Here is a 17,150-nt window from a genome sequence, read left to right as displayed (position 1 = left end):
TACGGGGGAATAGCGCGAGATTTGCTGACTTTTGACGCCAATTTTTGATAATGAAAGATTCTGATCGCGGGGACTGGGTATTACCGTTGAACAGTTGAACAAGAGACGTAAAAAACATAGTATTTGCAACTACTTTTTTCCAGTTAGTCGTCGGCAAAAAGCGACCTAGGATGTTTTTAACTTTTAGCCCTGTATAGCCCTGTAGAGTAAACATAGGCCGAAGTAAGTGTATGTTCGTTAAAATTGTCATTCTACGACTTACAAGGTATAAAGCTGAACCTTGCTGTGTGCAGAAAACAGGTGGACTAGCTATTTTTGCTTACTGTATATATTATTGTTAAACTTTTATTAAAAATGATGCAGGAAATAAGTCACAATTCGGGAGTCCTTTCAAATTATGTCCCCCGGAGGAGGGACAGTGGTAGCTTTTTGTGGAAGAATATTGGCCCTGGGTAGTTGGATGATTTGCAAATGTCTTGGTGCAAATGCCCGGGGGTTCCCCGGGGTCTACCCCCCTGGGTGGACACTGATAAGTTCATTAAATCTTTACACCAGAGTATCATCAATCCATGTCGGATTGTCCACTTTGTTGCCATTTGAACTTTAATACAGTAAATTATCTTTGATACTTATCAACCCACTGACGCAGCACCACAGTTTCTTTTAAAACTTACCCCCTTTATTTCCTTTCATAACCCCTAACATATTTGCTATTAATCTTTAAATTTGCTCTCTCTTTTGTTGTCGAGCCTTAATATCAAGAGCAACCACTGTTTGATTTGATCTAAATGCGAGGAAAACGTTGAATACGGTTGAAGCTAGCTCGTGCGTACGTGATGAATATCAATTAGGGGAACCCCCACCACTCTTTCGGTGTCCATTGTTAAAATTAACATTTTTCTCTCTGATACACTTCAAACTCTCCATTGTATATAGTTCATTTCTCGCTCAAGGTATGTGGACCTCGATGCTTGAAGGCTGACCGAGGCTGTAAAAATTATCCTAAGAAGCTAGTTAATTGAAGACTTTGAGTGACATAGTTTTCAAAATTTTCTTACACTTCGTTTTCCTTTGCCGAAAATGGCTTCTTTTCTTTTTTTGCTTTTCTCGAAGAAAGCTGAATTTGCAAATGAGAGCGGTTATCCTAATGGTCCTCCTCTCACGGTAAGTATGTAATGGATTCGTTATACGCTAGATTTCACTGCATTTGATTAACAGTTTTAATTGGAAACCGATTTTCACAACATTTTTAGTGCTAGAATCGAACATTGAAATTTTGGTAATTTATTTAGAACTTTAGACCTAATTGGCAAAACGAGCTGTAGGTACACCAAGATAATAGTGATTTTTTTCATTTGGCTTCATAATAGCCTTTGTTACACAGTTTTGGTCTCCATCTTAAGTTTAAGTAACTTCCCTGCGAACCGCCGGCCCCTAATGCTGACTAGTATAAGTCTGTCGAGAAAGACGATATCGATATCCGGGCTGCATTGTGTCAGAATATATAACCCATTGGCAAATTAGTTATCGTTATAAGCCCCACCGCTTTGATTTCCAACCCGCCAACATGGCGGACCTTCCCAATGAGTCACGGCGCTCTAGTGGCCCTCACTGGTACGTTTGCTGGCTTTAGATAGAGTTTTCGTCACCCGTTGGTTAGTATTATGTTTTTATGTGATTATGTTTGATTTCCCTTTATATTCGTCTACCGGTGGTCAGAACAAGCCAAATGTTTTGTCGTGACGACTCGAGAATTCTATCGATCGAGGTTTTCAACTAGGTAGTTTTTGCCACCTAAATTTACTGCTGCTATCTTAGCCAACTAACTGTTAGTGATTAAAGCAAATACTGGTTATGAAAATTGGAATTTGCGCATGAGTAAGAGAAAGATTTTGCACCAAAAATCCGCAGTCGTTATGGTCCCATTAGATTATGATAGACTCAGTAACCATTTGATTTTACGTCGGACTATGCTATGGTTAATGCTTCCATTTTTTTTTTTTCCTTTTTTGTCAGGAGTTCTCTGAGGGGTGGTCTCGGCTTCGATGCCCATATTGTAACTGGCGAGATTAAAAGAATTGAGGCTACAGGCAAATGTTCATAGTTTTTTCCCGTGTCCAGAATGCATTGAGGGATATTCAACTTCATCTGTCCCTTGTGGATCAACTATTCCTTATGATAGAGATATACATGGTGTGGAAATCCAACAACACCCTCAGAAAAGTTCCAGAAACACCATTTCGATTTTTTGTATCTGGACCAGTTACCTTCTGCTTCCCCAGCTTTCTGCCACCACAGCAAATTTGGTAATTTCTGCCACTAGCTCCTTCGTTCGTGCTGGTTCCAGCATCATACAAAATAGAGAATCTCAGTCAACTAAAGACCCGAACCCTGAGGAACATAGTGCCACCACTTGGCAGGTATTTCAAACAACCCCATCATTTACATATTGTTTGGAGTAACTCTTGTGATCTTATCAGTGGCTATTGTGTTTCAGTTGACAAAGAAAAATAAAGGTAGAAGCCATCAAGAAGAACCTACAGTTGATGCAGCCTCCATCCTTGCCAGTCCCATCATTGTCAGGCCAAACAGAGCAAGGTGCTGAAGCTTGTCACATTGCTTTAGGAACAAACCATGTTGTTTATCGCGTGCCCATTCAAGTGAGATGGGAGGACAAATCCCCTAAACAGTATCAGCTTTGACTCAGGGGACTGAAAATAATGTTTTTCCGGTAATTATTGGCAAACCTATTGTTGATTGATCTACAGTTCCACAATGTCAGCTGCTAGTGTAAATAGTAAGAACCTGACCAAAACTGTTTGCACTCCTGCACACAGCAGCTTGAAAAAAGAGTTGTGTTCCTTATTAACTTCTTATTCAGCAGTATCTTACTTTCCTGGTTCATTTTTCCCTCCAAAGTATGGATCAATTTATGGGGCCCTCATGCTTAGTAGTTACGCATCAGCAAGAGCTGCCATTAATCTTACATTTTATATATTCCCATTCCTCCTTTAAGGCACCAGTTTTGCTAAATGAACTCAAGGCTCTGCTTGGTTGTTTTATTTTGGTAGGGTATATACATTTTTTTTGAAAAAATGTTACCTTTATTGTAAATATAATTACACCCATGCGTATCAACCACCACTATGGTTTTTGAAAAGCTGACATTTCAGACTGTAACCCTTTGTATTGCAGTAGCTCATTCAATTGTTTATTTAGTAATTTCTTATTGTATCTCAAGTAGACAGACGTTGAGGTAGAAGTAACAGCTTCCAGGTACTCCTTCTTGTATTAATGAAACACCCAGGGATTTAACCCAACCAACTGACAAGAACACATTACGCCCAACAATTGTACCGTGTCTGGTGCCTGCTTCCTTGGTGAGTGTCATTTTTTTTTTAGGTGCCTAGTACTTAGGATTATGTCAGCTTCATTTTAATTCTCAATTAATGTGAAATTTGTACATGAATTAATCCAAAATGTACTATTCAAAGAAAACTGAAATTACGAAACCTTGGCCTGCCATACCCCACACAAAGAAGAACAAAAATTTTTGCAACACTCGACATTTTTGAAGTCTCTGTGAATGGTATGTTAACTTTTATATAATATTCAATACTGAAATAATTTTTTTTCAGGTAATACATCATGAAGTTATTACCTTGTTTAAACATATATAAACAAGATAATTTCAAACCAAATGATATTGAAGGATAACTAATGTACAATATCTAAAAGGGAGATTTACTTATCAGATCTTGGGAGTGAAAGGGTTAAGAGGCTTGTAAGGTATCCAAGTTTAAAGAATCCATAATGCAGTCCTATTGTGCTTTTTTTTTTCACCGTTTTCCAGCAGCCTCAAAACCCGTTTCTTTTCACATGAATTATGGCCTCAATCCCTTGGCAGGATGGCACTGATCAGGTATGGGTGTGCAAACCTTGGGAGCTGTCAGACTGGTCAGTGTTAACACCAGAAGCAAAATACAGTACCAAGATTTTGCATATGTCATTTCCAGCTTTTGAATCATATTTGTTTGTCACTTGCCATACTATCACGGATGGCAAAGACATTAGAAAATGCTTGCAGCGACGCTTGGACTTACAATCCTTGATTTGAGCGCTTCCCAACAAGCAGTCACTACACCGCGGGGGCTTGTTCTGTTACCTATGTTCTTCTTCGAGAAAGATTTTTTGCAGCAAATCCTGACGGAACTGTTGGGGATTTTGTAAGACATCTTGAAGGAGATGGGCAGGGAGGACATAGTCACGGAGATAAATGGTGGGTCTGAATGTTAAATATTTCCATAACACAGAGGGTAATCCAATAACGCTTTGTTGTGTATGTGCTTCTAGGAAGTGTATGTACGTATGCCCTACCAGGAACAACTACCTCCTTGTTTATTGGATACCAAACAACACTCTGGTACAAACACTAAGATTATTTATTTACTTTTTATCTTTTACTTCAATCAAACATTTCACTTAACAAATAGAAATCTAGACAAACATTAATTGTCTCATGTGTACCCTGAGGTAAGTCGTTCATTTAAATACCTAGCCTACTAGTGTGTCTATGTATCAACCTTAAATTTTACAGTCTAACTTAGAAAACCATCAACAATGGAAAATGTTCGAAGTGTTTTTTGTCTTTTTTTTTAAGAAGAAGCCGGCAAGAGTTTATTGAATGACGAAGAAAAGTTGTCCTACAAGTTGCTGTTACACTCACTGAATATTTTTTTAGTTGATATGTGAGAAAAAGTTGAGCAGAATGGGTGAATTAAAAAATTGTTTAATCGGTAATGATAATTTAAATATGTCGGTGTTTGTCCCATCGACTGAAAATTTTCCTTGCAAACTTTAATTTATCAGTAGTACAAATACAATTAATTAAAAGCAGGGCGCCAAAGCGCAATTCTTTCTAAATTGCTATTGGTCACCCTAAGGTCATAAAATGGTTGTCAAAAATGTATTCCCTGTAGTCAGCCGAATAAAGTGGAAAGAGACATTTTATACAATATGACCTAGCTGGCTTCTTTTTATGTGAAACAGAATGTCCTCTCTCACTTTTAAAACAGAAACTCTTGGTAATGAAAACATTGCAGCTTACTAGATGACTGCAAACAAAATGTTTTTCTCAGTAAAGTGCTCCTAGCTTGGCGCACTGAAAAGTGATTTTACATTTAAGGAAGAAAAAGGCAACTCACAACAAATGTATGCAATTACATAAATCAACTTGATGGATCCATTTTCAAATCCTATAGACTATTAGTAATTAAAATGATCTATTTATTTTGGTTTTTGTTTTGTTAACACAGTTTTCCTTTGTATACATCCACAAAAATTTGCATCCTTTGCATGGTTTGGATGAATATGATATTATTATTTCCAACTGGAAACTGATAGAGCATATTGTGTTTCAAGACTATACCTATCTCATTTTCTTCTAAGATTTTTGTTCATTGCAAAGCTTTGCAGCTGAACTAGTGTTTAGATTCAATTTTTTAGGCAAAAATGCAGTGCATTTCTTTTACTGTGATGACTATAGCTATGTTTAAAAAAGCTGTACATCAGTATGTCCAGTTGTAATAATGCATTACAGTCCTCACAACTGGTTGACGGATTTTTATGTATGATTTGCTATTTAAGTGAGGTTTTCTATTTAATTTGTTAGATTAAGTTCTCTAGTGGAAAGGTCCTTGTAGCAACTGCACTAGTGTTTAGATTCAATTTTTTAACCTGAAATGCAGTGGCATAGCTTTACTCTATGGATTTCTTTTCTCTGCTTTAAGAAGCTATGTATCGGTGTTTTATTGCACTAGTGCAGTTACAGTCCTCCCAAGTGGTTTTTACGGCTTTTTCATTTTTATTTTCTATAATGTGATTTTCTAGTTAAGTGAGTGAAAGGTACATGTCTAATTTTGTTTTGTGTGTGAAATAGGTAACATAGATTTTTCATTATTTATGATAGTTTTTTGAACAGTTCTGGTTGTTCTATTTGTTTACCTTTTGTATTGGAATTTTTTTTGTACATTGCAGGACTTGTAGGGTACTGTTCACTGTGTGTAGTTTCACTTGTACAGACTTTTGAATACAATGCAAAATGAGAAGGTAAAAGGTAGGAATGAGTGTTTAAAACCTTTCATTATTAACTTACACTGCTAGTAACCAAAAATGGAAATATGAGGATTTGTTTTTATGGTGGGACATGGCTGTCTTGAAAACCCAACCATTTTGATGGATTTGGATACAATGTCGTTACTCTCCTCACTTAAGTTGTGTGTTACTTCATCTCCCATGAGGTTTTTAGACAATTCATAGCAATTTGGACACCTTTTAGTTTAACATTTTCGTCTCTCCTTATCCAAGCGTGAACAAAGAAAATCTGGCTTGAGAATGAAGTACCCACCAAGTGGAAATTACCATGTAGGGCTGAGAAATGCTAGTCTGTGTTTCTTAAAGGGGAAGTATGCTCCATAGGTTAAAAGCATCTACATTCTCAAATTTCAGAGATTCTAACCCTTTGAAATTGAAAAAGGGAAGGTTTTAGGAGTGGCGAAGCAGTGGTGACAAATATGTAGGATGTGGTCTCTGGGGGAGTCTGAGCATGCTATTGTCAAAAAGTGAAAGTAAAAATATAGAGTAAAAATAAGGGGTAAAGTAAAGTAAACATATAGGCCTCTGAGATACCATTTTCTACATTTTGAGATTGAAGTCTATAAATAATTGCCCTGAATAAAAAGGGGTAAATTTTTAAATCTCACACCAAAAGCTGAGGTCAATAGTGCTACCATATTTTAAATAATGGTATTTGCTTTCAAGTCAAATATAGTATATAGACACAAAGAAGTTGTCAAGTTGTGGGGTTTCATTTATTTACCCTTTACAGTCTAATGTCATTATGCATATTCTCCATACTGTTCTTTATACTTTCCTAAGGTGCTGACAAGGAGAAATTATTTACTGATCAAAAGTTTCTTTTGTTGAGCCGCATTTCCTTCATTCTCATGACCATAATGATTGATTCAGGGGTTAGCAAGGAGAAATTACTACTCTCTTAGGTGCTTAAAGGGTTAGCAATTCCAAGCCATATGTATCAGCCTATACAATTTAACCTTTCCATCTTACAGAGAGGGCAGAATTGCCTCAAAAAAAGGTAACAATAATGCTAAAAGGCCACTTTTGAAGGGAATAATATGTTTCCTTTGCCAAGGAAAGATTACTGACAAAATGGGACATTATTTTAGGGAAATGGGAGGTGCTGGGTCAAAACTAGAAAGTTTGAATCTTTGAAAGTGCAGTGCAAGGCACCTTAGGTAAGCCAGGCAGGCACATCAAGCAAGTCAAGCACCTCAAGCAAGTGGGGGGAGACAGGGGGTTCAGAGTCTCCCGCTCCTTGTACCACGTTCTCCGCCTCCCGTAGTTTTGTGCCCCTTTGCCTCCCGACTTCCCACCCCTCATTGTGTTGCTCCTGTCTTCAGGTTAATCAAGAGGATCAGAAACCTGGGTTTAACTTTCAAACGTGCATAAACTTAACATTTTTGTTCATTTTCTGGCCTTTGTTTCGGCGTGGGATTATTGGGTCCCGGTGAAAGTGTATTACAGTTCATGACCTATGATGTAATCGAATCGAAGGGATTTACAAATTCACCGGAATAAATGCGTTGTTTTTCCAGCCCGAGTACAAATTTACGTTTTCTTGCTTCCTAAATTTTCTTTTAAACATTGGTGGATGTTAAATGGAAATTTCAAAACTTCGCTAGATAAATGTTTTTTGATTGAATAATGCCAAGTAATAAACAACAAACTATTGCCTTCTTTATTTCTGCTCGCCGCTTCCCGCCCTCTCCCGCCCCCCTGTCCCCCTCCACAAGCAAGTCGGGCACCTCAAGTAATTAAAGCACCTCGAGTAAGTGAATCACGACTCGAGTAAAATCGAGTCAAGTAAGGAAAACACCTCAAGTAGGTAAACCAAGCGCCTCAAGTATTTAAGACAAGCGCCTCGAAGAATCCGATGGCCTTAAGTGATGACAACTTTCTCGACAAAAAGAAATATAGCTTTGTCGTTTATATGGTATATAGCTATAAAATATACCAGCTTAACGTCACTCTGACATTCAGCCGTACCGACCTATTCCTCATGACCGTAAGCTTATCGCGGCCTTTCGCATGAAGACAGGCGTTGTCTTCCATGGTACATATAGCCAATCAGAACAACAGCCTTCCTTTAGGGAATCCCCGATGACTACTTTAAAATCAGTCCTGGTCGTATTGATATAATTGATAGAAATTTTTACAGTTTTGGGGGTTAGCAACCAGTTAAGTGATCCCGAGTGAAAATTAGCTGGAAAACTGAGCACTACCGGTGGTATGTATATTTGTTTTTAGGTAAAATTTTCGTCTTCTCACAGTTTGTGGAACGTTTCTGACATTTTCAGCAATGCTCTCTCGGTCTGCGTGAAATGTCAGTTAAATCTCCTTGCGTATTGACTATGTGATGTCGATCGCTAACTCAATGGACTGTGATGATATTGATATTTTACAGAAACTTAACCCTTTTCCAGCTGGTCAAACTTCGTTTTAAACTGTTTTATTGTGTGTGATTCCAGAACAGAGTGGCGTAATTATTTCGCTGAGTCACCACTTTTCTTACCTTGAAGCTTATTTGAGCTCCTTCGTCTCTTCGAATCATGAAGACAGCGATAATCATTTGGAGTTTGGTGAGAAAACCTATTTTTATTTAAGTTATAATTAGGGATAACACTTGTAGGGGCTGGAGTGGAGTAATTACAACGCACTTGCTGCGCGTATCGACGTAGTAGTCATTGTTGCTGGTCGAAGTGTCGTGATCACCTGATGTAGAATTTCCTTTCTTCGCATCTTTGTTATATCGTCCTCAAGGTTCTGTTGGTAGCGTGCGATTTTTAGCGACAAGAAAAACACGAAAATTAAGTCTACATACTGAGATTCGACAAGTGAGTGCAGTTTGAGTAATTTATGCATGTTTCCAAAGGAGTCATTCGTATACGTACCTGCTTGGGTTCAGTTAATCTTAAACATTCCGTTGCGTTTGCGTTTTCTTCGAGCTCGACAAGTTTAAAGTTAAAATATGCCTTTCCTTTATTCAATTAATTTCACAATAGACGTTTAACCTTGACTGATAAAAAATCGCGTCAATACTGGGTAGGGGTTTGGAAATTTGTGTCAAAGTAATTTAAATATTTCAAAAGGTAAATAGCTTCGGCAAGGACATTATCGAAAAAAAAAAAAAGATTGGCAACTTATAATTTTTGCCCATTCGTTGCCATTTTTTCAAGATTGATGGGCTTTTTGTGGTATATTATGAACTTACAGCTTACTCATATTGAAGGAAACGTTAACTTTCTAACAATGACAATCGTTCCACAAACCACTTACTTCCAAAACCATAATTGACCATATTGCAACAAGGAAAATGCAACAAAATACTTTACTGTTCTCTTCACAATCCTCTAACTGGAGAACGAATGAAAGGAAACATTGGCAGAATGTAGACAATTAGGAAAGATGGGAAACCTTTGAATTGTTAGTGAAACAATTTTGACAGATATGAGAGGCCTAAAATGTTGTTTAAACAAAATTAATCTTCAAATTTAAAGTGGATTAATTTAAGGCCAAACTTTGATTAAATTAGGGTTTCAATCTTTATGCAGTGTATGAGTTAAGATCTCGTGTATCAGTAGATTTGATAACCTCTTCCAAATAAGTTACATGTACCTTCTCAAGTAATGTCACTTTAATTGCTGTTAATGAATTCATGCATAATGTGCTATGTATATCCTGATATGATAATTGAAAGTAATTTAAAGCTGTTGTCACTTTTAAGTATCTCATTAGACATTGTCACTCCCTATGATTTTAAGGGTAATTTTCTGTGAAAACATGAAGTATTTATTACTTTTGTATGGCTGAAGGATGTCATAGAAGGCTAATTCATTTCTTGGTCATGGTTAAGTTTGGTCATCCATCATTTATCCTCTTGTTTTGCATTTAGCCTACAGAAACAAAATGAATGTAACATGATATGAAAAAACTGTCAGCAAGCATTTTGAAAACAAAAAAATTAATGTGACTTTCAATCAGCTATTACTTAATTGGGCGTGAGTTTGTTCAATAGATTGATGGTAATTTAAAGAACTATCGTGCAAATTCATTGCAATCTTAAAATTTAAATTCCTCTAAGATAAATAACTAATAGTTCCAATCAATTCAAAACAAAAGAACAAAATACTCTCTATTAGAAGAACTGTAGCTGTTACTGTTTTGGAAAGTAATATGGTAAGAAATTTTCTTAATAGTATAACCAACTCAAATTATCTACTCCATTGAGAAAACCAAATTATGTTTTGATAATCCTTACCAAGGCAAAATTGTTTTAGAAATTTACCCCCTTTCTCAATGTTTCAGTTAAAGTATAGTAAGCAGTAACCTGCTAAACTGAGACAAAGTTTTACTGGCAGCAAATAGAAATCTAAGATGGTGTCTTATTTTATCCTTGTTATTGGCCCCTGTCATTACACACTCCTTTCTTATTTTTTGAGAGTTATTTCTCACTTGACATTTGCTTGTACAGAAGACAATTTTTTTTTACTAACAAGATAAATCAAGGAATAAATTAATTTTCAATTGAATATTTGAACAATGTTTATTTTAATTTTCCTTTATAAAATTTGACAAAGAAACTTCTTTTTGCAGGTGTTTCTTGTATTCATTAGGACAAGTTTTGGGACAGTAGCTACCAAGCGTCGTAATCCAAGGCCTGATGAAATAGAAAGAGTTATTAATGAGACACACTCGATCATGTGGAATTGTAAAGGGATTGAATGCCATCCAGCTTTTGGACTAAATGTACACTGTGGGACTAGCATAACAATCAGCATGAAGATTAACTGTGTCCCATGTGAGGAAGGTGTGAATTTCTCAGAAACTAATGATTATTCCACCTGTAAACGTTGCATGATGTGTGGCAAGCATGAGAAAAAAACTGGAAATTGCACCTTGGAAGAGGATACCACAGTTTGTTTAGGGGTCTGCCACAAAGGATTTTATATGGATTTGATCAGTGGTGAATGTCATCCATGCAGTGACTGTTGTGGGCAAAGTGACAAATATCATGAAAAACAGTGTGAGGACTCTGGATTTCCTAGTAGCAAACAATGCAGGGAACATAATTTAAATTGTCCTGAAAAACCTCCCAAAAGCACTGCTGAAAGCAACAACAATGACAAAGACCAGGGAGGTCTTGAGGCTTGGGAAATTGTAGTTATTGTGCTTGGAACAATTTTATCTTTAGCTATTGTCATTGTTGTGATCCTTAGTAGGGTCTATGGCTGGCATGTGATCAAAGATACCCTGATGAGTTGGTTTTGTTATTGCTGCCATCTTGGAGCATCAGATGGGCATGGAAACACAATGTATTTTAATCCAGCAGATGGCCAAATACAGAGATCCGAGCATGACCCTGAACTAGGCACAGGGAAGAGTGAACAGAATTTCTCAGGTAAAGACTTGTTAATTAAATTTGATTTTATTATTATTTGTAATTAATTGTTTAATTATGCACCATCTGTTCTCTATACAATGACCTCATTTGCAAGCTCACTTAACTCATTGGAAATGCATTGCATATTCACAAGTTATTGTGGGCATTTGATGTGCATATCAGTTCAGTATTCTGAGGTGACATACATGTACTTTGATTTTTTTCTTAATGTAGAAGCATTTGAATTAGGCTCAGAAATCAAATCTCTTTGAAATGAAGGGGAAGAAATTGTGCCTTAATTGGTTTAATACCAGTTGTCAAAGAAACATTAAATGTTGTTTTCTTTTTCTAAATTATGTATTGAAATTTGTTCTAACAGGAAAAATTGGAATACATTTCCATTTTTTTACCAATGACATAAGGCAAATAAGTCTAATTTTGTTATAAAGAAATCACACACAATAGAATAGGCCAAATTCACTGCCTTTCAGATTCATCTCCAGTTTACTGGGGGAGCAAGTGTTGAATATTTTTTGCAAGAGTTCTATTGGTTAGTGGTTAGAGTTAAAAGATGATAGTGAGTGGAGAAAGGAAATTAAGTATACACATTTTTTCCCAGCCTTTTTTCACATTTTTTTTGTCACTAGCACCTCCCTTAGTATCCAATTTCACTCCCTGCAGAACTTTTTCAATCTTGAAATAATTTGCTTCACGTTTTTTTTTTCCAGAAACTCGAGAGAGGACTTCTGAGTCAGAGTTATTAGACTCACTAGTTCATCAGCAAATGCAGTCTCAGCCTTCAGCTGAAACAAAGGAAACCCAAAGAGGATTTACCCGCTCATTTTCGCATCCAGGGGTTCTTAATACCAAGGTCCAAAAGGGAACATTAAATTCCAATGGTATCCAGTGTGTTGGAAGTCCAAAACCTAACAAACCATCAAGAATTGGATACAGTAAGTTCTTTGTCACATTTTTGATTGAAACTTTATCATTTGATTTTTTAGAGATGAAGAGCATGATTATATGGATTATATGATTATGGAGTGCACGTAAAGGTAAATTTAGATAATGTTGTTAATTCAGTGAGATCTATGATTGACAATGATGTCATGATGGCCATGCACATACTGCATCATTAATTTGGTATAATTATTTTTTATAGTTTAATTGGATAAAAATGACTTCTTCCCTAGAGACTCTGACACATGGAAGAAACTTTCAATGTTGTTTATGTAAAATATTTAGACAATTTCTTTATGTTTTTATTTTTTATTATTTCTACAGGTCTAGTAGCATCAACTGAGCTTTCAGATGAGGCTGTTTTCAACAGGAATTCCTCAGAATCCATTAATGCCAGGTGTCAACCAAGGAAGCCAGAAAGTGTGTAATTTGTGAGAATAAGTAGTATTGCTTAGTAGTCATGTACTTTGGAAAATAGATCAAGTTCTTTGGTTTGTGCCATTTGGCTTGTGCTATGAATTTCCCTTACTGTTGTTTTAAGGTTAGAAAGCACTATCCACTGGATAAAACTCTATACAGTGGATAATGTTCTACAGTGGATAAACTCTATAGGGTTGATAATGCTATGCATTTTGCTTTCAATTTAACCATTGGATAGCATTATCTGACCTTTATACAACTGGGCCCTGCATGGCATATATTGTAGACATTGTACTTATTAAGTAACATTTCAGATTTTTAATCTTGTTAATTCATGTCAGTTACTTTTCTTGTTGTGATTGCCATTAAGGGGCTACACCAGGCAGGAAGCTTTATGTTAGGTATATATCCAAAAGCTTGTCAATTGATGCTAATTAAATCATTTTGTACAACATAAATAGAAAACGAATGACATTATTACATTTTGTGATGTTTTATTCCCATGCAGCCAGGTTGGCTTGTCATTTTTACTGTTTTTAGCAGGATACTTCATTCTCACAATGCATCTTCCACCCAGAGCAGACCAGTGCACAGGGAAACAAGTGACCTTTCAACTGATTTCTATTCTAACAGGTTATGTTCCATCAGTAAAAAGTCAGCACACTTCAACCACCGGCCTCTACCTCAGTGAGACATGTAGAACCTCACTGAATGGCATTCCACAGGATTTCCAAAACAGCCTCCTGAGCAAAAAATGTCTGCTATCCCATTGATGTTCTATTCAAAGATATGTTCCAAGCTTGATATAAGGCGGTTGGCTTTTGATGACTTCCGCCTTCTTGGAGAAGAGATTGGATTGACCAGAGATCAAACTTTGTGCCTCGGCCAGATGGAAAACCCAACTGATCAAATGATAACCAAGCTTTACAATTCTCAGGAGGGTAGCTGTGTTTCTAAATTTCGGGGAATACTTGAGGGAATGAAAAGAAGTGATGTTGTAGATGTAATCGATGAGTGGGTTAAGTATGAATGGTTGAAACAATGTAATTCCTCAACTGTAAGTAGAAGGCCACAGACATGTGTTTGAATTTGTTTAAATCAAGAATGCATACAGTGTTTAGTGACAAGCATTTTGCTTTTGATGACTTCTGCCTTCTTGGAGAAGAGATTGGATTGACCAGAGATTATACTTTGTGGCTGACTCTTGGCCAGTTTGGCAACCCAACTGATCTAATAACAACAAAGTTTTATTATGCTCAGGAGGGTAGCTGTGTCAGAAAATTTTGGAGAATACTTGAGGGAATGAAAAGAAGTGATGTTGTAGATGTAATTGATGAGTGAGTTATGTATGAATGTTATGAATAGTTGACACAATGTAATTTCTCAACTGTAAGTAGAAGGCCACAGACATGTGTTTGACTTTGTTAGATCATGTATGTATACAGTGTTTAGTGACAGTTGCATGTTTTTTTGGCAGTGTCAGTCTGTAAATTAACCATTGGCACTCATCTAGTGTATCATTGTGTATATTTTATTTACTTGGGTTCATTTATTTTAAGTGCATATTTTTTTGCTATGTTGCATGAACTTTATTTGCAGTTATTTTGCTTTTGTATCGCTATACCTACTGAATTTTTTTTGAGACCAAAAGTGATGCTGGCATCATACATGTTTTGTTTGATTTTAATAGTTAGTTAGCTTAATAAATATAAATGCAAATATCTTTGCAACAGTATTTGTTATTTGGTAGTGTGCTTTAAGCAAGGTGCTTTAAAAAAGAAAGAAAAAAAATTATATATGGTATTTGCAACTTTGTAGTAGGCTTTGAGCTTCAGAATATTGCTTTATGGTATGTGCTATTTCATAGTGTGATTTGAGCCAAGTCCTTAGAAAAAAAATTTCCATATGTTATTTGCTCTTTGGTAGTGTGCATGGAGCAAGATGCTTTAACAGAAAAGAAAAACAAAAAAATTGTTTTATGGTGTTTTCTAAATTGTAGTGTGCTTTGAGCAAGGTGTTTTTAAAAAATCGTCATGGTATTTGCTATTTGGTAGTGTGCTTTGAGTAAGGTGTTTTGAGAAAAAAAAAAGGAAAAATAGAAATTACTGTATGGTATTTAGTAAGGTGCAGAAATTATTTATTTTTTTATGAGCTGTGTATAATGTAAAATAGGTTATAAAAATGTTTTTGTGTCTATCTGCACAAAAATGATAGTAGTAAATAATTTTTGCACATTTTCCACAGGACAATTAACACCAATTCTATAAGAGAAATGTTTGTTGCATTTTTTTTTGTCAATTCTGACAATTTTGTGCATACATATGTTAAAGTGATGTAACTATCCATGAATTTTTGAAGGAAAAGATCTTACCTGACAAGAATTTAAAATTAGTGCTATTAATTAATTGGGGTCAACATTGCTCTTATGGTGCAAAGAAACAAAAATGTGTTATAAATTATCAATGTAAACTATTTTTTTGTGAGCTTGTGATTAAGCATACTTGAAAATTTGAACAATTATGGCATCTAGAGAGGCTCAATATTTAAAATGCGTTTCATGTTTTGAATTTTTTGTTTCTTAAAATTGTTTTTCATATAATTGTCAGTTAAGATCTATGGCCTTCCTTTTTTTCAATTAAATGATGTATGTGGCCACAAAATATGTGGGTTACCAATATACAGCAAATTAACTGGTGTAAAATATGAACTTATGTTATTAAACACAGGACTTCGTGCATTTGGCTTAAGTGTTGTAACTTTTTAAAGGGTAACTGAAATAACTACCATGGGTGCAGTCAAGATTTTAAAGAAGTTGAAGTTTATCTCTTGAGTTTGATAAGTGGCATGTAATGTTATCCCACTTAATCACTAATGGGCTTGCTCCTAAGGTGTTTTTTCCCCCTAGGCTTTCAAAAATATGGTCATGGTTTTTTCATGTCATTCTGGATTTCAAGATTTTATCAAAGTAAAAAATATTTTCTTTTCTATTCCAGTTAGGATCCTTCATGAGGGGGGGCATTGGGATCTATTAGACACCGAAAAAACGTAGAAAAAATCATCCTAAACCGCAGAAAAATTTGATCGAAACCAAAACCGCATTCAAAACTGTTAAAACCGATAAATTTTCCTATCCCATTAATCAAAACCCAAATCGATCCGATGCAGTTAGTGACAATTGTAGCACACTGAGGTTTCGTGGTTACGAGAGATCAGTGGAGGCGCATGATTGCCGCTCAAATCGAGGAGAAATCACATCGTGTACCAAATCGGACAACCCATTAGTGACTTTTACGGACTGAAAGCCGAAAATCAAATGCTAAAATCCACAAACCGCAATGAACACCAAAACCGTAGTTTTTTTGGCACAACTGAAAACCCCAATGCCCTCCTTCTTCATATGTTAAAGTTGTTTTTGCTCTCCTAAATGCCAATATAAAATGTTTAGTTAGGGTAAAAATGACAAATTTTAATAAAAATTAAAGAAATCAGAGATAGAGACAATGGAGAGAGACAGGCCAATACAAGAGGAGAAAAAGGAATGGAATGGCTGAAAAATGTCAGGATTAGGGAGGAAAATCAGTTTTAAAACTGAAAGTTCATTTCACTGCCTTAGGCCTTGTCTTGGAAACAAGATTGACGCGGGATAAGATTTAGCATTATCAGTTTTTACTTTTCACGATGTGCTATCTAAAGTACTTAGAAATTTCAGCATTACAAAGACTGTATGATGGTTATTATGGAGAGGAGAGATTGGCGTAGAAAGGGAACTGGAAACGAAAGAAAGAGACAGAAGTGGGCGGGGTTAAATTTGACAACGGGAATTTCCTGTTTTACCACTTTATTAAATCTTGAGAATAGAGTTTAAATGTTACTCAGTTCAACACCTGTGTTCATCGTATGATGCCTTCTCTGGTTTACTTCAATCCTCTTAAAATAATTTTAAAAAATCTGTAGAGTCCCTTCATAGTTACTTCAGTAATGTCCTAGACTCAGCTTGATATGAAAATTTCTCATGACTAGGTAATCCAGGGAGGTATGCAGGTATGCAGAGTAGCTTCAACATTTAAAAGTATACACAAAGTACAATCAAAGTTTGTTTTTCCTTTTCTGCTCGAATATATCGCCAGTATTGGCAGCTTGTAGGTGGCCTCTTGGTTATCTGTCGTCCGACAGGCGGCCAACAGGGTTTCTTAGGGGGCTCTTCACAATTACCAATATCTCGAAGCAAAGCCGTAAGGGTTGTTCAATAGAC

The 17,150-nt window shown here is 36.0% G+C and overlaps 1 non-coding gene across 1 annotated transcript; it reads left to right on the top strand.

Moving 5' to 3' along the window:
• Positions 1-8,251: 8,251 nt before the first annotated feature.
• LOC131795669 (uncharacterized) lies at positions 8,252-15,635 on the top strand. Its single transcript, XR_010717313.1, has 6 exons — positions 8,252-8,365; positions 8,607-8,717; positions 10,732-11,536; positions 12,247-12,471; positions 12,803-12,898; positions 13,532-15,635. It is a non-coding gene; the product is annotated as an uncharacterized protein (transcript).
• The last annotated feature ends 1,515 nt before the right edge of the window (positions 15,636-17,150 follow it).

The sequence above is a fragment of the Pocillopora verrucosa genome, chromosome 4, assembly GCF_036669915.1.
Source record: "Pocillopora verrucosa isolate sample1 chromosome 4, ASM3666991v2, whole genome shotgun sequence".
In the NCBI taxonomy this organism is placed as follows: domain Eukaryota; kingdom Metazoa; phylum Cnidaria; class Anthozoa; order Scleractinia; family Pocilloporidae; genus Pocillopora; species Pocillopora verrucosa.
Note: the sequence above shows the minus strand (reverse complement) of the source record. Positions and strands in the feature narration are given on the sequence as shown.